The sequence below is a fragment of the Lithobates pipiens genome, unplaced genomic scaffold (genome assembly GCF_037356315.1).
Source record: "Lithobates pipiens isolate NorthernLeopardFrog02 unplaced genomic scaffold, aLitPip1_a1.2 Scaffold_22, whole genome shotgun sequence".
In the NCBI taxonomy this organism is placed as follows: Eukaryota; Metazoa; Chordata; class Amphibia; order Anura; family Ranidae; genus Lithobates; species Lithobates pipiens.
The window spans coordinates 46,054,569-46,079,412 of NW_027507784.1; the positions used below are offsets into that span (position 1 = coordinate 46,054,569).

The 24,844-nt window shown below is 45.9% G+C and overlaps 1 protein-coding gene across 1 annotated transcript in view; it reads left to right on the top strand.

Moving 5' to 3' along the window:
- Nucleotides 1–10,253: 10,253 nt before the first annotated feature.
- LOC143923727 (uncharacterized) overlaps nt 10,254–24,844 on the top strand; it is a 96,563-nt gene continuing 81,972 nt past the window's right edge. The window contains exons 1-2 of the mRNA XM_077447540.1: nt 10,254–10,335; nt 17,031–17,351. The gene's annotated coding sequence lies outside the window, so the exon portion shown is untranslated. The remainder of the gene's footprint in view (nt 10,336–17,030; nt 17,352–24,844) is intronic.

The following is a 24,844-nucleotide window of genomic DNA, read 5'->3' on the forward strand; positions in this document are numbered from 1 at the left end:
ATAGCTGCCTCTGACCTAAGGGGCGGGGTGGGTGCTGGTGCCGGTCCCCAAAAGAGCACCTTCTCCCGGGTCTGGGGTCAGCAGTGGACGGTGGGGACTGGGGCACTGTGTACTTGGAGGCTTTGGACTTGTGGCAAGACAGCTGGGGTCCGGTGAACTGGGAACGTGGTGCGGGAGTGCGGCGGTACGGGAGGAGCGGGAGTATTTTTCCCTGCTTGGTACTGGTTTCGGCTGTTGGGGTGCAGTTTCCCCCCAGTACGGGGGCAGGGGGTCCACATGGGAAGGACTGGAGGGCCTGGCCCCTCGGGAGGGGGGAGGTCTTGCCCTGCCTGGGGGGACTGTAGTGGGTGGGGCCCAGGGGAGGTATGGGTGCACCTTACTACCTGGGTAGAAGAAGGTGGGTCTGCGCACATCTGAGTTTCGGTGCCCCCTTTCTGGCGGGGGTGGGTCTGGTAAATGTAATAAAAAAAAAAAAAAAAAAAAAGACAAAAAATGGACGAGATATAAACCTGCCAAATTGACTGCAATACAGTCAAAAGGGGGCAGTAAGCTTCTAGACGGGTTGCGGGCGTGGGGGGCCCAGGAAAATATATATATGGCCGGACCTATCGGTGGTGGGGTGGTCCGATCCTCTTGGTACAAATGGGTCTCCTTTTCCTATCTGGAATAACACGGGGGGTGGGGCACATCCGAGTTGGGGTGGCCCTTCCCACCTGGGGTACAGTAGTGGGTGTTGACTGCTTTGGGGCGTGGGGGTTTCCTTTCTAACGGTGATACACCGGTGGGTTGCTGCCAGTCTGAGGTATGGGGGGCCCCTTCCTGATTGGAAAAGGTGGGGGGGTTGGGGCCCGCCGGTGGCATGGGTTCGGTCTTTTCCTTCTTGCCTTGGGTTATGGGTGCCCCTTCTGAGTTGAGAAGGATGGTGGGTTGGACACCTTGGGGGGGCGGGGCCCCTGTTTCCCTGGGAAGTGCTGGAACGGTGGGTGTCAGGGGGGGACTGGGGCCCATCGGAGGTATGGTTGTCTCTGCCAGATGGTGGGGAAGCTGGTGGTTGGGGCCCATCGGAGGGATGGGTGTCCCTTCCTGCCTGTTGGTAGATATGTTGGTTGGGCCCATCGGTGGTGGGGTGTCCCTTCATTACTGGGGAATGTTGGTGGGGCCCATCGGAGTCGTAGGTGGCCCTTACTAAGGGTCGAGAAATGTGGTTGGGGCCCATCGGAATTATGGGTGGCCCCTCCTACCGCTGGACAAATGTTGGTGGGGGCCCATCGAAGGTGTGGGTGTCCCTTTCGAAGTGCTTAAAATGTTGGTTGGGCCATTCTGAGGTATGGGGGTCCCTTCCTGACATTACGGTGGTGACATTGGGGCTTCCAGTGTCTGGTGAGTACGTACATGGTTCATTTTACTGTCACGTTGGCAACATGGCGGTGTGCGGTAAGTATTTGGTAAGTACGTAAGTGGTGGATCTTACGATAGCGTGGGTGGCGTCGGGGTATCGGTAAGTATTTGGTGTGGTTATTGATGGATGCACGGATATGTAGGACTGCATGGATTTAGGGCGCCAGGCGCGGTGGTTTTTAGTGGTCAGGTGTGGCCGGTTATTGGGTTAGTGGGTGTTGACGGACATGCAGGTCTGGGTATGTGGCCGACAGGATGAGCGGTGGGCTTTCTCCATGGGCCAGTGGAGGGGGGTTCCATGCGCGTTCGTGAAGTACGTCGGTGGGATACATGAGGTGCCTCGGCGGCATGCTTCCAGTGGTGCTGGCATAGGAGGTTGGGGTGAGTATGTTGGGATTTCTGTCGTGCGTTTGCATGTAGACATCGTGATAGGGGGTATGGGTTACCACAGGTTGCGGTCTAATGTCAGCTGGGGGTTGGGCTGTTCGGTTCGGTCCTTTGGGGTTGAGCAATTTGTAGGCCTTGTTTGGGGGCGCTGTCCGCCTCTCGGGGATGGGAGTCCAGGGCATAAGCTTGGTTTTTCTTGCATTGGGTGGGTATCCCGGGACTGGGGCCTCAGTGCCGCAGCAACCAGTAGTTTTTCTTTGTCCCGCATGACGGGATTGGATCCCGGTAAGTTGGGTTAGGCGGGCCACAAAAGGCAATTGGTCACGGTGCTTTACCTCACCCTTCCGGGGTTTTGGCAGGCATGTCTGTCATTGGTGCTTCAAGCAGCGTTGTGACGGTGGGGCACAAGCGAGGGTCTGGCTTGGTACGGGTGTTTTTTGCGGATCCGGAGGCGGTGGGTTGTGTATTTTTTCTGCTACATCACAGGTTTGCTGATCCTTCATTGCTAGACCAGCACATAAAGGGGTTCGACTCTCGTTGCTCCAGGACACGGAGCACACCGTGTGTTTTCGGATTTGCCGGAATTCGATTCCGTATTATTTATTTGCTTTCAGCTCATTTGGTTTGGGGGGTTTTTATCGGTGAGGGAGTTTCCTTATTCCCGAGGGCTGGTTTCCCTCGGTAGTCTCTGTTCGGGTGGACGGGTTCAGCGCCTGGTTCAGCCCTCCTGGGAGGTCCAGTAGGGGGAAAGGCTCAGTAGGGGCGCTAGTGGTAACGGTGAGCCCATAGGTGGGGGGCGGGTCTCTGTTGCTCCGTTGGGACGGTTTCGCTACGTCCGGATTTTGGGCAGTTTCGGCTATATAAAAGTAGGGGGTGTTGGGTGTCGAGACACATCATGGACTAACGGGGACATAATTGTGGTGGTGACTTCAGTATGTGGGCGGCCCGATGTGACTAAAGGGGGGCCGCTGGGAACTGGGTGTCACACGTCGGTGGTAATCATGTGCGCTAACAGTCTATTTCGCATTGGACGAGGGTTATGACGGTGGTTTCGGGCACGCCTGCAGGGCTTTCTTGGGGGACGTTGGCGGTGGGCCCTACATCATTGGTCGGTCGATTGGCTGATGGCCTGATCGGTGGAGGGTGTGAGAATTAGCTTCATACGCACTTCGTGGGGAGGTCAGCTGGTGCTGGGTTGGCATGGCAAGGTGGTCAGTGGGCAGCTAGAGGTGCGGTCGAGGTGACGGAGTGACCCCCATGCTGGGGGTCCCTTATGTGGATTCAGGTTTTTCCAACGGCATATAGACATAGTTGGGGTTGGAGGGGCACACAAGGGTAAGGTTTTCCCCTTGTGTGCTGTGGCGGGTGTTGGTCTTTGCAGGTGAATGAAGAAACCTCGGATAAGGAGAGTCCGGGACCCATGGTGGTATGGTTCCCGATGGTGGTATTCCAGCTAACGGTGGTTTAACTGGAATTTGGTTAACGGGTGCTGCGGTCAGTTGGTCGTCTCCGAGCCAGTATGTCGGCGAGAGGCCTATTATCAGATTTAAAAGGTACCGCAGTGCATTACTATTATTAAATGGATGGTATGTGGAGCGCATGCAAAGACCAATGCAAATATCAGATGTTGATGGTTATGTTCATTTAAATTTATGGTTTAATAAAGGGGCTGCTACGGCCAAAGTTTACTCCAACCTGGTGTGGTCTCTATTAATGGGAAGAACGGTAAAGGGGCTGCAGCAAGCATTGGTCAGACAGTATGTAAGCACAATACATCTGTTATACAATAGTCATGAGCAAATGCAAGCCCAGGGTGCATACGTGTATGTAAAAAAAAAAAAAACACATTTGACATATCACCATGAACATCAGAGTGAGAACAATTATTCGAGCATAAAAGAGCTCTGAGTTCACTCTAAATTGATGAGCTAAAACGGCTGTTAAAGCATCGCCTATGGTGAATTTTGGGCACCATAGTTTTTGGAGATATTGCGGGCGTACTCAATTTTTAAAACATTGAGTGTTGGGTATCTATTTAGTTCATGCAACCTATTTTATATTTTTACCAAAAATGTGTATTACATGGTGTGATTTTGCTAAGATACATTTGTTCTGGAAAATTGACGTTTATTAAACAGTTGCGCAAATATCACATGAAACGAAAATTTGCAACTATCACCTTTTTATTCTACAGAGAGTCTGCTTTCAGAAAATATATAATGTTCTGGGGGCTTATGTCATTTTATTGGCAAAAATTTGGATTTTTACATGTATGAAACAAAAAAAAAAAAAACGACTCTGGAGCTTAATTGGTTAAAGAAAGTACCTTGTCTTGTAAAAAGGTATAATACTAAATACATCTTGTAGGACCAAATAGGAAAAAAATGAGGCACACTAACCACGCCGGTGCCAGCCACATGTGGGGGTGGTCAAAAAGTGGTTGTGGCTTCAAGGTGTATGGCTTGTAGTGTCTCACCTTTCACTCTATGCTAGGTGCCAAGGTGTTAGGTGCCAAGTTCAGCGTTCTGCCACCCAGTGCTCCAACTATGCCTTTTATGTGTAAAACCTTTACTGTATTTTACAAAAAATTGGTGCTTTCATAATACAGTGTGTTTTTTTTCCCCAAAAAGGAAGCCCAGCAGTGCCTGCTCATGTCTATCACTATCGCTCTTCAACAAAATATCTAAACTGGGCCATAAAGGCTAGAGACAGAAGATGGGTACGAACATCTTCTAATATTACCACCCTCTGAAAAGCATTCTGCAATGGATTGCTTTCCAGGGGGCATTTTACAGGCAACTGCCTGTTTGAACCCTTCAAATGCCCTGCGGTACAGCCCTTGAATGGGTCGCATTCAGCGGTGGCGCTCCACGTCAAAGGTGGCCTGTTGATTAAATTTTTGATGCAGCTGCAAAGCAAAATAACTACACAGGGCCTAAGCGACTACATCTCTGTATGTAGTTAGCCGCCTGTGTGAACAAGCCCTAACTCTAATTTAGCTGTGCCAGAATAGAACTAAATACTATGAGATGACAGGCCATATAACATAACAATGAAATGATCCTACAGAAATGACTTAAGTGCACCATCTGGTGGCTGCAGATAGTATATATGAAATAAACATGTGCAATATATAGATAATGATTTTTTTTTTCTTTTTGACTAAAGTGAAATCGCATTAAAATGTTGTTGTGCGTTCCTAGTAGGAAAAGATGGTGCGTTGTATGTAAAATCAGGATGTGTGGTTACTGGTCCAGGGTGGCTGGAAAAATCCTCTAATATATTTCTAGATTTGGCATTAGGTTCCATCTTTGGGTCGTTAACTGAAAACAAATATAAGTCATAAACAGCACATGAATTGATTACATAATAATATTCTCAGATGTATATCATTATTACATATTAAAATATATATATTGTATATGTGGTTATTTATTAGCTCTTGCATTCAAATATGTTTTAGCATGTCACATTCAATAAAAAATTTTTTGTTAAATCTGGTCTCAGTCTCTTTTTGGAAAATTACATTTCTTTGCACGATGGTAAAAAAACCTTCAGTGTGAAACTCTCCCTGCAGCCCCCCTTATACTCATCTGAGCTCGATCCAGCGATGTGCACAAGAGCAGAAGCTCTCCCAGGTCTCTGCCTCCTTATTGGCTGTGTTTGTGGGGAAAAAAAGAGGGAGCAAGAGAGGGTGGCCACACATTCCTACATATAACAGGACCATGGAGAATGATCGTAGCCACCCTCTTAACAAGAATACAGATCACAGCATGTAGGAGGAGTTTTCATACTGCACTGACCTGTCCTATGAGGCTGCAGGACCCTTCATCTTCTATCTGTAAAGTGCTGATTGGCCCTGTGCTGATCACATGCACTCTCCCAAGAAATAAAAAAAAACTCTCTAGCAATACACGCCAAACTGAGCATGTGCAGCCTGACAACATTAAATCTGTCTTATCTGGACCTGTTTTGGAGTCAGTGGAAGAAGGGGAGGATCAGAGAGGACAGGATCAAGCAGCCTTAGGTTCCACAGTGAGTATAACAAGCATGCTGTACTGCATATACACACTGATTTTACTATTACGGGTTTAGTAACACTTCAAATACTATGAAGAATAAGTATTCATTTACCTGCAATTGCCCAACACTGGTTTATAATATGCAATCCCAATTAATGCTACAAAAGTTCTCTATATTTAACTCTAAATGGGAAAACTGATTACTAAAAATCCTAATACTGAGCACGTGGGGACCTTAGAGATGAAGGATTCTTTCCTATTTAGAGTTATAGTGGTTATAGTGGTTCACCCGGACAGTCTGGGTTTGTAATTATGTGTCCGGGTTTCAGTCTGCCCGAAACCCGGACACATTATTCAGACTGGGCTGTGGCTCCCCAAGTAACTGAGACAGTCACACAAAAATCTGTTGCCACCCGGTATGCTGTAGGCCGCTGTCTGGGGGCAGGTTTGGCATCAATGAGGCACTGGGGAGGAGAGGGCGATGATGTCAACAAGAGCAGTTTGGCCACATTCACTCTTTGCCACAGCGCACTGCATTACCACTCTCTTTGGGGCACCCAAAGATAACTCAGGTCTTTTATAATCTTATAGTCTATACTATGAAAAAGAAAAATGTGCCTGTGCCGCTAAAATGTTCTGGTTTGGCTTGAAGGAAAGGTGGCAACCCTAGCTGTAAACCTAAATATTTTTTACCCTAAAGTATAACTAAAGACAAAACTTTTTTTTTAGTTTAAGGGGAGAGGGATTAGAACCCCTGTCAGTTTTTATTGCTGTCTGTGCCCCCATTAGGGAGATTCAGTGTCTCCATGTGTCCTGTTTACCATTAACACTGATAGGGATGAGCTCCGGCGTGTTCGCATGCTCCATGTGCAGAGCCCACCAGGAAGTCGGTGCAGCACTAATCACAGGCAGTGAGACATTTCCCGATCTCTGCAGCCGCACATCGGGAAATGTCTCACTGCCTGTGATTAGAGCAGCACTCGGCTGACTTCCTGGCGGGCTCTGCACGTGGAGTCAGGGCCGTCTTTAATATTGATTGGACCCTGGGCAAAAATTTTCTTGGGCCCCCCCATTCAATTCTACTCTCCACCTGCTCTGAGACATACAATAAATAGCAGCTAGACTCAAAATCAGTTTACTATATCAGATCAGACAGCAACTGCGTTTGGTTGCAGCATATCATTACTGCTTACTGACTGGTTGCTAGAGGTTACAGCACACATTTTGGCTCACTGATTAGTTGCTAAAGGCTACAGCAAATTATTTCTGCTTGCTAATTGGTTGCTAGAGATTACTGTACAGGAATACTGCTCACTTATAGGTTGCTAGAGGTTACAGCACATCATCGCCTCACTGCAGGGGGGCATGATATTCATATGAATGCTGCCTTTATTTACATATCAATGCTGGCGGCCGCACCTATTTAATTATGAATGGTGCTGCTATTTACATATGAATGTGTGTTATTTACATGTAAACACATGGTCTGCAGGCGAGTCATCTGTACACAACAATAAGGCAGAGCTGGGCAGTATTAGTACCAATACTTCACACTCAGATTTTGGGACACAGCACAGGACTAAAACTTCAAAGGACAAGGGAAATTAAACCTGGATAGTTGGCAAGTATGAGGCAGCTGCTTTGGGCCCCACAACAATGACAGGGCCATGGGCAGCTGTCCCTTTTGCCCTGCCTTAAAGATGGCTCTGCATGGAGTATGCAAACATGCCTGAGCTCATCCTTAATCACTGAAAGTGAAAGCAAGAAAGAGCCCAAATTTTGGGTTGTCCCCAGAAAAGTAATAGAGGGGAAATCTTCCAATAGGGACACTAGTTCTGGGGACCAGGGGGTTCCCAAGAGATCCCCTTAAGTTGCAGGAATTTCCTCTCACTTCCTGTTTTTGCTATGGGAAAGGAAGTGATGGTAAATCCCCCCAATGGGATACAGACATAAGCCTTACATGCCGGTTCGCACTATGCAGTGTGGGAACAGCATGTGATTTTGAACAGGGATCCTACCGGATTCCTGTTCAACTCACATGCGATTCTTCAGCAGTGCAATTGAGCCATTATTCTGTATGGCTCAAATCGCACTGAATCCGCGCCAAAATGGTGCAGGACCCTTTTTTTGGCCACACTAGAATTGGATCGCATGAGTATTCACACTCATGAGATCTGATTATGCAAATCATAATGCGTTTTGCAAACCGATTTCGGGGTGCTGTTAACCTACACACCTTTAGTGGTTCACAGGAGCGGGGTTCAATTTGGATGCAATGCGGAATCTGCAGAGGATTTGCTACTTCAGGCGTTATAACCCTCCCTTACTCTACAGCAGGGTTTCTCAACAGGGTTCCATGGAACTCTAGGGTTCCTCCAGAGGTTGCTGGGGGTTCCTTGAACAATGTACAATGTCTGCCTCTCAGATAAGTTTCCACTGACACCATTAATCTTTTTAGCTATCTATAAGAGTATTTTGTATTACGGATCTGAACGCAGAGCATGTTTACACACCTGTGCGAATGTCTCCATTGAAAACAATGAGGCCTAAACATGCATGCATGCACAAATGTGTGTAATTAACCGGTTCCCGACCAGCGCACGATGATGTACGTCGACAGAATGGCACGGGCAGGCATATTGGCGTACAATTGCCGTCAATAAATGAAAGCCCAACCCCCCCACAGTTAGTAACACACCCCTATGAACACTTAACCCCTACACTGCCACCCACTGGTTAACCCCTTCACTGCCAGTGTCATTTACACAGGAATCACTGCATTTATATAGCAGTGATTACTGTATAAATGACAATGGTCCCAAAAATGTGTCAAAAATGTCCGATGGGTCCCCCACAATGTCGCAGTCACAATAAAAATTGCTGAAAATTGCTAAAAATTGAAAAGTGTCCGGCGGACTTGAGTTTTCCGGACTTTTCCACCCGATTGTTTGATCGTGTGTACGTGGCATTAGATGTAGGGTGACTGCACTTTCAAGTGCACTTGCAGTGCAAAGTGGATTTTCCTTTCATAGATAACCCCCTGGGGTAACTTAAACTTATTGGGAATTTTTTTCACTAAAAATATGTAGCAGAATACATATTGGCCTAAATTGATGAAGAAATTCGATTTTTTTTTATTTTTTGCATGTGTTTTATAGCATATATCATAGTATGTAATTTTTCTAAATTACGGGCGGGAAGTGGTTAAATAAAAAAGTGGTTCAGTTATCCTGACTGGGCGTCATATGATGTCCTTCAGTATAACAGCCGCCGTGTGTGCTTGTGTGGGAGTGCATCGCGATAATCGTTGGTGCGGTGTGTCAGTCTGACACACCACTCCACCGATTTTGGTAAAGAGCCTGCAACGGAGGCTCTTTACCACGTGATCAGCCGTGTCCAATCATGGCTGATCATGATGTAAACAGGAAGAGCCGTTGATTGGCTTTTCCTCACTAGCGTCTGACAGACGAGAGTAGAGGAGAGCCAATCGGAGGCTCCCCTGACAAGGGAGGTCTGCGCTGATTGTTTATCAGTGCAGCCCCCCCGGCTGCTGCCCACGCTGGACCACCAGGGAACCCACCAGGACAACCAGGGAAGCCCCTAACATGTGGATGGCCAAGAACATGGCCATCCACATGTGCCCAATATGTGCCAATCAGTGCCCACAAATGGGCACTGACTGGCACCATAGAGTAATAGATGAATTGAGTAATGTCCAGCAATGCCATCCATCAGTGCCCATCCATGCCGACCTATCAGTGCCCATCCATGCCACCCATTAATACTCACCAGTGCCAGCCATAAGTACCCATCAGTGCCGCCTACGAGTGCCCAATCAGTGCTGCCTATGAATGCCCATCAGTGCCGCATACCAGTTTCACCTATCAGTGCCTATCAGTGCCACCTATCAGTGCTCATCAGTGCCCATCATCAGTGCCACCTCATCAGTGCCACCTCATTGGTGCCACCTCATTGGTGCCACCTCATTGGTGCCACCTCATCGGTGCCCATTAGTGCCGCCTTATCAGTGGCTGTCAGTGCAGCCATATCAGTGCCCATCATTGAAGAAGAAAATGTACTTATTTACAAAAAAATGTAACAGAAACAAAGAAAAACTTTTTTTTTTTCAAAATTTTCCGTTGTTTTTTATTTGTTGCACAAAAAATAAAAATCGCAGAGGTGATCAAATACCACCAAAATAAAGCTCTATTTGTGGGAACAAAATAATAAAAATGTAGTTTGGGTACAGTGTAGCAGGACCGCACAATTATCATTCAAAGTGTGACAGCGCTGAAAGCTGAAAATTGGCTTGGGCAGGACGGTGTCTAAGTGCCCGTTATTGAAGTGGTTAAAGAAGCGCTAAACGACAGCTTGGCTGGCTTTGTGCGACTTCTCTGGGGAATTATTTGTGTAGCGAAGGCAGAAAAAAAAGAATTTAATATGAAAGTGAAAGTGAAAGTAGAACAGAATATCCAAGAAGACACAATGGTAACGCACGCTCTGCTCGTTCTCTGCCTTCTACAATCAGGTAATCTTCCCATAATATGGTGATTATCACCAGATATAAGGGCAGTGGTGGTGGGGGGGGGGGGGGTGTCTTTGTGATGGGGGGCAGTGAGGCCTGAGAATGGTTTTCTATGCAGGATAAGGAGAGGAGGGGGTTGGGATCTCTGCACCACATCTCTGGCTGCATACATTCCACATAGAACACAATGTAGCAAATGCTGTATAGAAAGGGGGAGTGAGTATTATTTCTATATAGAGAGTACAGGTGACAGCGGGCTCTGTACAGGACAATAGATCTGGTAATGTGATGAGACCACAAGGCTGACAATCCGCCCTCCTGGCTTAGTGTTTCTGCAGGAAGGGACATTGACATCATACATCTGCATCATGGCAACACGAGGGGGATGGGGAGAGATCAGAACGCTTCTCGAATCAGCGAATCTTCCTGCGTCTTACTGGAATCACACCGCGACGTCGTTATCCGATCGACGTGCGATTCTATCAAAGCAGGCGCATCAGAAAACAAAATCGAACAACCAAAACTTCCTGTCCGATCCAATCGTATTTGATCAAACTGAGCCGATCGGCCAGGATGGAATATTCTTCATCATTTTTCATCAGTCAGCAGCACTGAGACGCTTTGGTTATACGATCACATTGCGATCGGATTATGAGATCACATGGTTGAAACAGAGATACAATCAATATTTTATAAATGTATCTTTAACCACTTCAGCTCCGGAAGATTTACCCCCCCCACCCACCCCCACCCCCACAGACCAGGCCAGTTTTTGCGATACGGCACTACATTATTTTAAGTTTTACTTGCGCGGTCGTGTGACGCTGTACCCAAGTAAGATGTATATCCCTTTTTACCCACAAATAGAGATTTCTTTTGGTGGTATTTGATCGCCTCTGCGCTTTTTTATTTTTTGCACTATAAAGAAAAGAAATGAAAATTTTGAAAAAAATATATATATATTTTTTTTTACTTTCTGCTATAAAACACATCCAATAAAGAAAAAAAAACTTTAATTTCTTCATCAATATATATTCCGCTGCATATTTTTGGTAAAAAATCCCAATAAGCGTATATTGATTGGTTTGCGCAAACGTTATCGCGTCTACAAACTAGGGGATATATTTATGTAATATTTTGATTTTTAACTACTGATGGCAACGATCAGCAACTTAAAGTAGGACAGTGACAGTGCAAATTGGACACTAACTGACACTTTTTGAGGACCGGTGAGACTAGTACGATGATCGGCGCTAAAAATATGGACTGTCACTGTACTAATAACACTGGGTGGGAAGGGGTTAACATTAGGGAAGATCAAAGGGTTAAATGGGTGCCTAACTGGTGTTTTACTACTGTGTGGAAGGTGCTATTGCTTGAGGAAGGCATAGATCCGTGTCCCCGAGCACAGAATCAATGCCTTCTTTACTGAAAGAACGGCAATCTGCCCTGTTTACATAGGCAGGTCACCCTTCTGCCTGTGTACAGAACGATCAGCGGGTGCCGGCAGACATCGGGTTCGCGAGACCCGCTGATCAGCTCCCGTTGTGTAGAATCACAGCAGGAGCGAGCCACTGGCTTCACGTACTCGGGTCCCGGACCCAAAATTGCAGGGTCACGTATACACTATATTGTCAAAAGTATTAGGATGCCTGCCTTTACACGCACATTCTTCCAATAGCTCATTTGTGAGGTCAGGCACTGATGTGGATGAGAAGGTCTGGCTCGCAGTCTGTGCTCTAATTCATCTCCCAAAGGTGTTCTATTGGGTTGAGATCAGGACTCTGTGCAGGCAAGTCAAGTTCCTCCACCCCAAACTCGCTCATCCATGTCTTTATGAACCTTGCTTTGTGCACTGGTCCAATTAATTTGGTGGGGGGGGGGGGGGTTATGGTGTGGGGTTGTTTTTCAGAGGTTGAGCTTGGCCCCTTAGAGAACTCTTAAGGCGTCAGCATACCAAGACACTTTGGACAATTTCATGCTCCCAACTTTGTGGGAACAGTTTGGGGATGGTCCCTTCCTGTTCCAACATGACTGCGCACCAGAGCACAAAGCAAGGTCCATAAAAGCATGGATGAATGAGTTTCGGGTGGAGGAACTTGACTGGCCTGCACAGAGTCCTGACCTCAACCCGATAGAACACCTTTGGGAAGAATTCGAGCGCAGACTGCAATCCAGGCCTTCTCATCCACATCAGTGCCTGACTTTCTTCTGGAAGAATGGTCAAACATTCCCATAGACACACTCCTAAACCTTGTGGGCAGCCTTCCCAGAAGAGTTGAAGCTGTTATAGCTGCAAAGGGTGAGCCAACTCAATGTTGAACCCTACGGACTAAGACACCAATAAAGTTCATGTGCGTGTAAAGGCAGGTGTCCCAATACTTTTGACAATATAGTGTATATACATGATCCTGTGCAGCACGGCCGCCCAGTAGTAGTAAAGATGCTATAGGGAGCTTGGGAGGTGGTTAAAGTATAACTAAAAGCAAAGCTTTTTTAGTGGCGAGGGATTAGAACAAAGGTCAGGTTATGATATCTGTGTGTTCGCTTTTAGGGCTCTTTCACAGAGCCGGTACGCCCGACGGACTCCGCTGATCCCTATCTATTGAGCAGGCGGATGGCAGATCCATCTCCGCTCACTGTGCTGAGACAGACCTGTCAGAGCCCCACTTTCCTCTATGGACCTCCTGTCCGTTTTCATATGATCCCATCTGATCCGATCCTCCAGATGGATGGTAAATCGGGTTTCCATCTGTGTGGATTTCATGGATCGGATCGGATGGGATGGCAGCGGGGGTCAGTGAACATGTCACCTCTGACATTCGCAGCTCCATAGGAGTAATTCGAGTTGCCGAACAGGTCTGCCAAGTCAGGCGGACCTGATGGGAAAGCATGTGTGAAAGGAGCCTTAGGGAGGTCCACCCTCTCTGTCTGTCCTGTTTACTGCTATTACTGCTACTGCTATGAAAAAGAAAGTGAAAGAAATTTTTGGGTTTTTCCCAGAATAGTAATAGAGGAAAAATGTTGCAAAGGGGATATTAGTTCTGGTGACAACCAGGGGTCCCCTCAGTTTGGAGGGATTTCCTTTGACTTCCTGTTTTGTCTATGGGACAGGAAGTGAAGGGAAATGTCCTCAATGGGACACAGATGGGGGAAAAAAAGACAGGGGTTATAACCCTTCTTTTTCTGTATCCAAAATAAAAAAAAAACAAATTGCCTTTAGTTCTACTTTAAAGAGTAACTCCACTTTTGTTGAGTAAAAAAAAACAAAAAAACCCTCCCCTCTGGGTGATCTATGTACATTTCAGGGATTTGAACAAACTTTGTAGCAGATTCCTACCTCTTGTTATTCTGAACGAATAGCTGTTTGTTTTTCTGTGTCCATGTGAATGTATAATTATTAATTATAATTATCAGCTGCTGCATTTGCAGGGCTCTAATGAGGAAAGTTACAGGATCTGCATCTGTTAAGACAGTGGCGGAACTACCAGGGTCGCAACAGCCGCACTTGCGACCGGGCCTGGCATTCCACCACTGTCAGGGGGGCCCCATCGAGGTTGCTAGTCGCATGGCTCTGAGCTAAGAGCATCTCTCTCATACAACTCAGAGCCGGCATTGATATTTCCCCCTGCTTCTTCTCTTGCATGGGATGGAAGAGACAGTGGATCTGCTCCTTCCCTCCCCTCTCCTGTGTGCTCTGCGGGAAGTGTGAGCTTGTTAGCTTCACATTGACTTCCCGTTGTGCACACAAAGGAGGAGAGAGTTGGGAGGAGAAGGCGCAGATCAGCTGTCTCCTCTCCCATCCCATACAAGAGAGGAAGGAGGGGTAGGGAGAACTATCAATGCCGGTGTTGTGACAGATACAGTCCGGCCATCGAAAAGTGTCCGCTCTGAACTGCGCAGGCGCAGCGCTTGCTCAGTATGGAGCAGAAGGAGATTCGGAAAATCTCCGAAGATGAACGGCGCCTGCGCTGTGAGGTGCAAGCCCCAACATCCAAGTGGACATAGGACTGCACATATTAGATGTCCCCTCACGGGCTTCGGGCACGGCCTCGTTTCTCTCGGCTCTTTTTATTCTAACTCTATGTCCATTTGGATATGGGGGCTAGAACCTGGACTCACGACGCAGGCGCCGTTCATCTTCGGCTATTTTCGGAATCTGCTTGTCCTGTGTACTGCACATGCGCAGTATACAGCAGACACTATCCGACGGGGGACACTATCCGATAGGACACCGGCTCTAAGCTGTTCCATGTGATAGACACTCTCAGCTCAGAGCTGTGCTGAGAAGGCAGACAGCATTCATGAGCACTGATAGGAGGCACTAATAGGCACTGATAGGTGGGATTTATAAGCACTGATAGGCTGCATTGATGAGCATTGATAGGTATAGCTCTTAACTGTCCCTGATTTCAAAGGACTGTCCCTGATTTGGAGCAATGTCCCTCTGTCCCTCTGTCCCTCATTTTAATCTGATCCATATAGTTGTATATAAAATGCACTTTTTATCTATCAAAAAGTGTTTTCCAGTGTTAAACCTTTCATATGATTTCTAAATTGCTGTATTTGTAAATTCCAGAAGCCAATATAAAGGTATATTAGTGGTGAAAAAAGCACTTGTGGGTTTAACCAATCTCGTTTTTTTGTACAAGTCTCCTTTAAGGGGCGTGGCCAGGGGGTGTGTCCTATGCCTGTATACTTTTGCTGATAGGTGTCTCGATCACCCCCAGACCACTGCGATCGCTCGAGGCACACGGAGAACCCGGAACTTTCCGGTTTTCTGAGGCGTGAACTGACAGATTGTCTGTTCATACAGTGTATGAACAGCAATCTGTTAGTTTCCCTGCACAGTCCCCTCCCCCCTTCAGTTAGAACACAAACTAGGACACACATTAACCCCTTCACTGCCCCTAGTGTTAACCCCTTCACTGCCAGTTTACAGTAATCAGTGCATTTTTAATCACTCTGATCGCTGTATGAATGCCAATGGTCCCAAAAATGTGTCAAAATTGTCCGACACGTCTGCCATAATGTCGCAGTGATGATAAAAATCGCATTACTAGTAAAAAAAAAAATATTAATAAAAATGCTATAAAACGATCCCCTATTTTGTAGACGCTATAACATTTACGCAAACCAATCAATATACTCTTATTGTGATTTTTTTTTAACCAAAAATATGTAGAATACGTATTGGCCTAAATGTTTTTTATATATTTTTTGGGGATATTTATTATAGCAAAAAGTAAAAAATAATGTATTTTTTTTCAAAAATTTTTTTGTATTTTTTGGTTATAGCGCAAAATATAAAAACCGCAGAGGTGATCAAATACCACCAAAAGAAAGCTCTATTTGTAGGGGAAAAAAAGGACATTACATTTTGTTTGGGTACAACGTCGCACGACCGCGCAATTGTCAGTTAAAGCAACACAGTGCCGTATCGCAAAAAAATGGCCCGGTCAGGAAGGGGGTAAATTCTTCCGAGGCTGAAGTGGTTAAAAAAATTGCTGTTTATGTTATCTATGTATAACTTTATGATAAATATATGAAGCAGTGCTACCAAATTGAACTCAATATTGTGAAAACCCAAAAATAAAATTAATATAATGAGATAAAACTTATTAGGTGAAAAAACGTGTATAAAGAAATCACACCAAATATGAAAATAAGTGTCCATAAGAGCCCATTCACAAGGGCTAAAAAGGAAAAATATATGTCACAAGAAAGCCCAAAGGAAACAAATTATCCGCGACTCACTTGCTCCCCCAGTGTCTCTGCAATCACAATTCCTAATGCTTCCACCACCAGTTGACACCAAGTATTAAAGCCTCTTACCGGATCCTGTGGACCATATAGTATGGTCAGATGCAAATACATCTCTTCATGAAGGGAGACTCCAAAGTGCCAAACGTGACCCAGGGCATGGTTACAACGCTTCGTTATCACGCACACTTGCTGACCGGTGGTTGAATTTGGTGCAGCCACACAACCTGCTGCTTTTTGGGAGAGCAATTATATCTGTTTTTATTGCTATATGCAAGTTTTTTTTAAACCTATTGCCCAAGGATTTGCTTAGTGTGTTTCCCTTTGCAAAATTGACTTATTTTTTGAATACATGCTTTTCATGGGTTACACTATGGGCGTAAATGATTTTTATTTTTCATCCTGCTGATGAACCAACTGGATCACTTTTGGCGCTTTGGAGTTTCCCATCATATAACTCACGCATTTTACCATATTATATGATGGTCCACAGGGTGTGGTAAGAGGCTTTAATACTTGGTGTCATCTGATGGTGGAAACACTACGAATTGGGATTGTGGGGACACTGGTGGAGCAAGTGAATCGTGGATGAAACCTTTGGACTTTCTTGTTTCACATATATTTTTTTCCTTTTTAGCCCTTGTGAATGGGCTCTTATGGACACTTACCATATTTACATATTTGGTGTGATTTCTTTATACATGTTTTTTCACCTAATAAGTTTGATGTCATTATATTGATTTATTTTTGTGTTTTCACAACATTGAGTTAATTTTTTTTGTGCTGCTTCATATATTTAACACAATTCTTGTATATAATGTCACAGATTGCTTAAGCGGCTGCTCATTTGTAATTTATATGTTTTAGTGTGGATATCTTATATGATTTTTTGGATGTATAACTTTATGTATAACTATATATTTTATTATCTGCAGGTTGGGCATTGACGCTGTCTTCCCAGAAAGCCACGATGGGGAAAGATGTGAACATTCCCTACTCCTTCACAGTCAAGAACCCTCCTATTGATCGGAAATATCTTTTAATAATTTGGTACTTCCAGGGAAAGTAAATATTAAGTGTTCAGAATACAGCAGTGAAATCTACACATCCTCGTTTCTTCTATACAGGTCGGGCAGAAGATGGAATCGCTGATCTGTCGATATCAAACATCAATATAACAGATGGAGGGATCTATAAGTGCTCCATACTGTACAGGTCAGAGAGGGAAGAGAAGGAGATCCGACTAGATGTACAAGGTACGCAGTTTAATATAGTCTAAAAACATACTTTTTGACTGATATATCTTAAAGTTTCATCAAATAAATATTGCCCAGCTCAGGCCTAAACTTTTCTTGATTATGTATAGCAGAGGGTAAGGTTAGAACCTCCATTGCGGTTTTATTGTTGTTCCCTATCGGGAGGATCAAACTTCTCTTCCTGTCTTAGCCCTTATTCACATTTATGCAATTTGACATGTCAAATCGCATGACAAGTCGCAGCCTATTTGCGGCAATGGCATTGTTCCAATCTGTGCAACACTGACTTTGGAGGGCCGTACCGATTTGCAAAAGCAGTTCCTGCACTACTTTTGCTGATTTCAGATGGGACTTCAATAGACTTCTGTGCATAAAGCCGCACAGGTGTCTTTCAAGTCGCTCCCGAAGTCACAGCTTTGAAATCATGCATTTTCTGATGAAGTTGCACAATTTCAAAGCCTCGTTCAGTGTGAACGAGGGCTCAATGGCGGAAGGACAATGTTCAATTTTGGTCTGGGCTTCAATGACCTCTGGTTTGGAAAGGGTTATTTCTCATGTGCAACAGATAATGAATACTGCTGTCTCATTTGTAAGCCAGGCACACCACTTTTTAATACTGTATATATTAACTGAAAAATCCACTTCCTGTCTTTAAAATAAAACAAAAGGAAAAACTTTTTTTCTTTTGTTCCTTTACTTACTGTCTCATAGCCAACACAGTAAGTTAGAAGAAGTCCTTCCAAAGTGAGGGATTTTCCGAGTTGTCACCAGGGTCACAAGCACTAGTGTCCCCAATGAAAGATGTCACCTATATTCCTTTTCTTGTGACAACCCAAAATTTGGATTTTCCTTTATTTTCACTCTTTGTTATAGCAGAATAAACTCCAGTGGTCGCTCTCAATGACACTCCAAATGGGTAGCCCTCAATGGGGATTTTAAAAGGGTGGGGGAGCCAGATTAATGGTTTCTCCCATATGGTGTGGTTATGAGGAAAGGAGGAATGTAGCCTTACTTTTAGCATATTATAATCAATGTGTTTGTAATTAGATTTGTTTGTTTTGGTTTTCTCACCGTCCAAGTTGTACACAATTTCCAGCCTCAGTTCATGCAGAGACAATTTATTAGCGCTGCTCTTATCTTCACATTTCTCACTTTTGCAATTGATCATTTGCTGTGCTGGCTGCTACCTAACAATTTAAAAGAGACAGCGCGGTATATATATATATTTTTTTTTTTTTTATACTAATGCAAAATTATCCAAAGGGAATAACAAAAAATGCTCCCAGACGATAGCAGAATAAATGATTTTCGTTTAATCAGTGCAGTATTCATCCCCAAAAAATCAGAAGACCAAGACCACGCATGCTCGGAAACAAAAGAATACATTACATCACTTCTGAAGTTGTATTCTGTCATATGAAATTTTTTGTAAGTTTAGTAGCGATCACTCGTCCGATATTCTCATTGTGTGTGCAAGGCTTTACTCTCAACCATCTCGTGTTTTACGCAGAATATTTGATCCTTGTTGGTCTTTATATTAACTATTCTTCTCTAGAAGTTGACCTGTCTCTAGTTGACAGAATTCAATTCTATGCTTGAGTTACAACTTGCTACTTATTCAGACTTTAATGATGGGAAAAACTGAACTCGGTAATGAAGGAGAATGCAATGTAGAGATCCAAATGTGGAGGAGAGGACACAGTTGGGGTTGGTTTACCCCCAAAGGCAAATACAGTCATACCCCACTTTTAAGAACACAATGGGGTTTATTTACTAAAGCTAGAAAGTGCAAAATCAGGCTCACCTCTGCATAGAAACCAATGAGCTTCCAGGTTTTATTACCAAAGCTTAATTGAACAAGCTGAGGTTAGAAGCTCATTGGTTTCTATCCAGAAGCGAGCCTGATTTTGCACTTTCCAGCTTTAGTAAATAAACCCCATTGTGTACTTAAAAGTGGGGTATGCCTTTAGACTGTGCACTTTTCAAGTGCAGTTGCTCAAGAGATTAGATTAGATTGCAGAGCTTAGTAAAGCTTCACTTTGCAAACAATTCCCAATCACATGCAAGGAAAACAAAAAAAATATGTTTCTTGATCATACATCACGGGACACAGGAGCTTCATTACATAGTGGGTTATATAGGCACCTCTGGTGATTGGACACTGGTTGACCCTAATTAAGGAGAATTCCTCCCCTATATAACCCCTCCCATCCGGGAGGCACCTCGGTTTTTTCGCCAGTGTCTGGGTGATGGTCACGTAAAACTTAGCTCTATGCAGGTCCCTGCGAGGGCCGAAGGGCTACAACAAACCGGATCCATACCTCGGGCCGATATTTGACTCCCAAGATGGTATGGTACCCGGGCCTCGTCTGCCGAAGAAGCGAGGTTTTGCCTGTAAGTCCTCTCCATTGGAAGACTGGGCTCTGGGAAAACCAGACTTGGTGTACTGTTTATACAGAGCGCACGAAAGTTTCTGGCAGAGCTTTCTACATGGCCCAGGTGGGAGGATCTTTTCGTAAGAGCCCCAGATATACCTGAAGGTTGGCTAGCAATATTTTAGAACTAATGGAATTTTAATTGCATGAGCACGCTTTCAAGAATTTATGCGATTATTTAGTGATTCTAATTTTAATCACATGAGTGCGTTTTCAAGATTTCATGAGATTATTTAGGAATTGTGTTGTTGGATTTAATTTATTTGATGTGGAGCGCAACACCATATATTTTTTACTTACTGTCACTTTGAGGGGAGGGTTTGCACCTCTGTCGGTGTTTTTTGCTGCAACCACACCAACCCGCTCTTACTTTATCATTATAGCGCGAGGATAACCTACCATTACTAGTTGTATGTCTTACCTGGTTTCCACCACTAGAGGGAGTAAGAGCAGCCTGATGCATACTTACATGCCTTTCAATACAACACGCTCAGTGAAAGCCTGGTTTCTCCAGCTACTCACGTCTCCATTGCAGTCCCTGCCACAGATGAAGGTAAACAGGGGTCCCACGCACTTCAGGGGTCCCACGCTGCTCCATTTTGGGTTCTCCTCCCCCCCCGGATTCCGCGGTCCTCGTGCACGCGCGCCGGGCGCGCTCCCGGCCTAATGGAGGAGGGGGGGTGTGGTTGCGAGCCGTGCACGTCAGTGTGCACGGCGCTGTACTGCGCAGGCGCCAGGCGGCAGTTTTAAAAGCCCAGAGCGTCAGGGGACTGTAACTGGAGACACAGGAGCTGTGGGCAGTAAGCATCCGTGGGGATTGGATCCAGGCAAACCTTAAGACACCTACTCAGCATCAGGTTGTGCAGTTTAAGCATATATTGATTTATTGTGAGACTTTAAGCGTAACAGTGATCACACTTGTACTAGTACCTCCGCTTTATAGCTTAGTACTATGTCTCCTCGTAAGAGGGTCTCAGGGGGAGGTAATAAGAGCACTGGCAAGTCACCGCCTAGGTCCAGGGGTTCCAAAAGTGCCTGTAAATTACCATCCCCCTCTGCAAGACTGGAGCCAGCCTCTCAAGACGAGTCGGTGCCCCTGTCAGGTTTTGCAGCCTCTCCTAATGTCGCAGCCCCGGTTTATGTCACTGAGGACTCCCTTAGGGCTACATTGGAGGGTTTTGAAGGGAGAATCATGAATTTTACTTCTGCTTCCCTAAAAGATAGCAGGAAAAGGGGTAGATCCCCTCCCTCTGCTGAAATCCCTCTCTCGGATAGTTGTTCTGAAAATGAGGAGGGATCCCTATCTTTGGATAGGGATCATGAGCGGTCGGATGAGTCAGAGGAAGAGGAGATAGTCCCCTCCGCCCAGGCACTCAGAAAGCAGGTGCAGTATTATACTGAATTGGTGCGTACCACATTCAGAATGTCTGCTGCTGAAGTCGCTACATCCTCTGTTTCTTCCCTGGGAGTCATCCTTTAATGGATAAATTGATGTATGAGGATTGGGGACATCCCGATAAACTGTTTACTCCTCCCAAAAGGTTTTCCATGCATTATCCTGTGGAGGAAAGTTTCACCAAGAAGTGGGGGGTCCCATCTGTCGATGCGGCTGTTTCTTGTGTGAATAAAAACCTAACTTGTCCTTTGGATAATGCGCAGGTATTCAAGGATCCAACTGATAAAAGGCTGGAAACCTTATTAAAAGCCTCCTTTTCCATGGCTGGCGCTGTGGTGCAACCTACAGTCGCAGCCGTGGGGTTGTGTCAGTTCCTCAAGGAACAGGTTAAACAGATGTTTGGGCTCCTTCCCAGTGAGGAAGTAGAAAATTATGCAGAATTGCCTCACATCTTGTGTTTCATAATTGATGCGAATTTGGATTCTGTCCAACAAGCATCACGTTTGTCCCTCATGTTGGTACACATGCGCAGGGCCTTATGGCTAAAGAATTGGGCTGCTGAGCTGTCATGCAAAAAGCATTTGACTGGGTTCCCGTTTGAAGGGGAGCGTTTGTTTGGGGAAGAATTAGATAAATTCGTCCAAAATATTTCAGGAGGTAAGTCTACTCTCCTTCCAGTCAAAAAGAGCAAGCGTCCTTCATTTAGGCGTGCTCTCTCTCCCGAAGCATCAAGCTCTAAACAGTGGCGACGGCCTTCTCAGTCCTCCTCTGCTAGAAAGGCTCAAGGCCGAGCCCAGGGACAGAAAAAGGCTTGGGGGCGAAAGCCTGCCAAGCAGAGCCCCAAAACCTCCTTGTGAAGGGGCGCCCCCGCTCGGCAGAGTGGGGGGAAGGCTCCTGCAGTTTGCAGGCGCCTGGCGGGAAGAGATTCAGGACAAGTGGGTGATCTCTTCAGTATCTCTGGGCTACAAGCTAGAGTTTCAGGAGATTCCACCTTCTCGTTTCCTAAGGTCAAGGATCCCCAGGGATCCAGTAAAGCAAAAACCGCTATTCCTGGCCTTAGATCAGTTACTATCCCAGGGTGTGATAGTAGAAGTGAGCCCGAAAGATCAGGGTTCAGGGTTTTATTCAAATCTCTTCACCGTTCCAAAACCAAATGGAAGTGTCAGACCTATCCTGGATCTGAAAAACCTAAACCGGTTTTTACACATCCAGACCTTCCGAATGCAGTCAATCCGCACTGTGGTCTCCTCCCTGCAAGGGGGAGAATTCATGGCATCAATAGATATCAAGGATGCATATCTCCATGTGCCAATTTTTCCCGCACACCAGAAATTTCTAAGGTTCGCGGTAGAGCGGCGCCATTTTCAATTTGTGGCCTTGCCGTTCGGGCTTGCCACAGCCCCTCGAGTCTTCACAAAGATTCTGGACCCTCTCTTAGCAATCTTAAGAGCTCAGGGTATAGCCGTCATGGCTTATCTAGACGACTTGCTTCTCGTGGAGAGAACTGCAGCGTTCCTAAGTCGCAGCGTCACCAAAACGCTAGAACATCTAGAACGCCTAGGTTGGATTATAAACCTAGAAAAGTCGTCCCTACAACCGACTACCAGGTTGGAATACCTAGGTATGATTATCGACACCGCTCAGGGCAGGGTGTTTCTTCCAAGGCTAAAGGCCTTGGCCATTGGAGATCTGGTGCGTCTGATTCTGGGCAGAAGATCTTCCTCCATTCAGTTGTGCATGAGACTATTGGGAAAGATGGTCGCCTCCTTCGAGGCCGTCCCATTCGCCCAGTTCCACTCAAGGCCTCTGCAAGGATGCATCCTTGCGGCTTGGAACAGGAAGCCCCAATCCCTGGATCTTCCTATGCGTTTATCCCCCGGGACACGCAAAAGTCTTGTCTGGTGGTTACAAACCAGGAATTTGCTGAAAGGCAAAACTTTTCTTCCTCTCTCATGGAAGATTGTCACAACAGATGCCAGCCTGACAGGCTGGGGAGCTGTATTGGAGGAAACATGCTCGCAGGGGAAATGGTCTGCGACTGAAAGTCTACTACCCATAAATATCTTGGAGATTCGGGCAGTTTACATGGCACTCATAGAGTGGTCTTACAGACTGCGAGGTTTCCCGGTTCGGGTTCAGTCCGACAATGCCACCGCAGTGGCTTATATCAATCACCAGGGCGGTACCAGAAGTCTGGTGACCCAAAAGGAGGTGAATCGCATACTTGTCTGGGCAGAAAAGCATGTTCCGTGTCTTTCTGCAGTCTTCATCCCAGGAGTGGAGAATTGGCAGGCGGATTTTCTCAGCCGCCAGCAATTGTGCCCAGGAGAATGGGCCCTGCACCCCGACGTGTTTCAGAACATATGTCACAAGTGGGGCACTCCAGACGTGGATCTGTTTGCATCCAGGTTCAACAGGAAACTGGACAAGTTTGTGTCAAGGACAAGAGATGCACTTGCTCAGGGGTCAGATGCTCTGACGGTTCCCTGGGATCAGTACAATCTGATCTATGCCTTCCCCCCAAGCCCGCTACTGTCGCGGTTCCTGGGAAGGGTCAAGAGGGAGACAAAGTCGGTCCTTTTGGTGGCCTCGGCTTGGCTCAGGCGACCATGGTTTGCAGAAATCATGAAGTTGGCAGTAGGCAGGCCATGGACCCTCCCTCTCCGGCCAGATCTGCTCTCACAGGGTCCAATCTACCATCCTGCTTTACGCAGTCTGACTTTGACGGTTTGGCTGCTGAGACCCACATTCTGAGAGACCGTGGCCTTTCGGGGCCAGTCCTTTCTACTCTGGTCAATGCCAGAAAGCCGGCCTCCAGGCGTATTTATTACAAAATCTGGAGGACATATGTTTCCTGGTGTGAACTCAGGAAGTGGCATCCTAGAAAGTATGTCATTAACAGAATCTTGGCCTTTATCCAGTCAGGCCTAGAAATGAATTTGGCCATAAGCACTATCAAAGTGCAGATTTCGGCCCTGTCAGTATTTTTTCAAAAACCGCTTGCATCACATTCCCTGGTACGGGCTTTTATCCAGGGGGCTATGCGGACAAAACCGCCAGTTAAATCTCCGGTATGCCCATGGGATCTGAATTTGGTTCTCTCGGCCTTACAGGGGCAACCATTTGAACCTTTGCATCTGGCTTCTTTAGTTCTCCTGACTAAAAAGCTGGTCTTCTTAGTAGCCATATCCACGGCTAGAAGAGCATCAGAGTTGGCAGCTCTTTCCAGTAAAGAGCCGTATTTAATTATCCATAAGGACCGGGTGGTTATGCGCCCCAACAGGTCCTTTCTACCTAAAGTGGTTTCGGGTTTCCATTTGAATCAGGATGTAATCCTACCATCCTTTTTTCCGGACCCTCAGTCCACAGAGGAAGAGTCTTTACACACTTTGGATGTGGTTAGAGCAATCAGTGTTTATCTTCAGGCAACTTCTCAGATAAGGAAAACTGATTGTTTATTTATTCTGCCGGAAGGCACTAGAAAGGGTCAGGCAGCGTCAAAGTCCACTCTCTCAAGGTGGATCAGACAAGTTATTTCTCAGGCCTATGGCTTAAAGGGGAAGATTCCTCCTTTTCAGGTGAAAGCGCACTCTACTAGGGCTGTCAGTGCTTCTTGGGCAGTGCATCACCAGGCCTCCCTGGCTCAGATCTGTAAGGCTGCG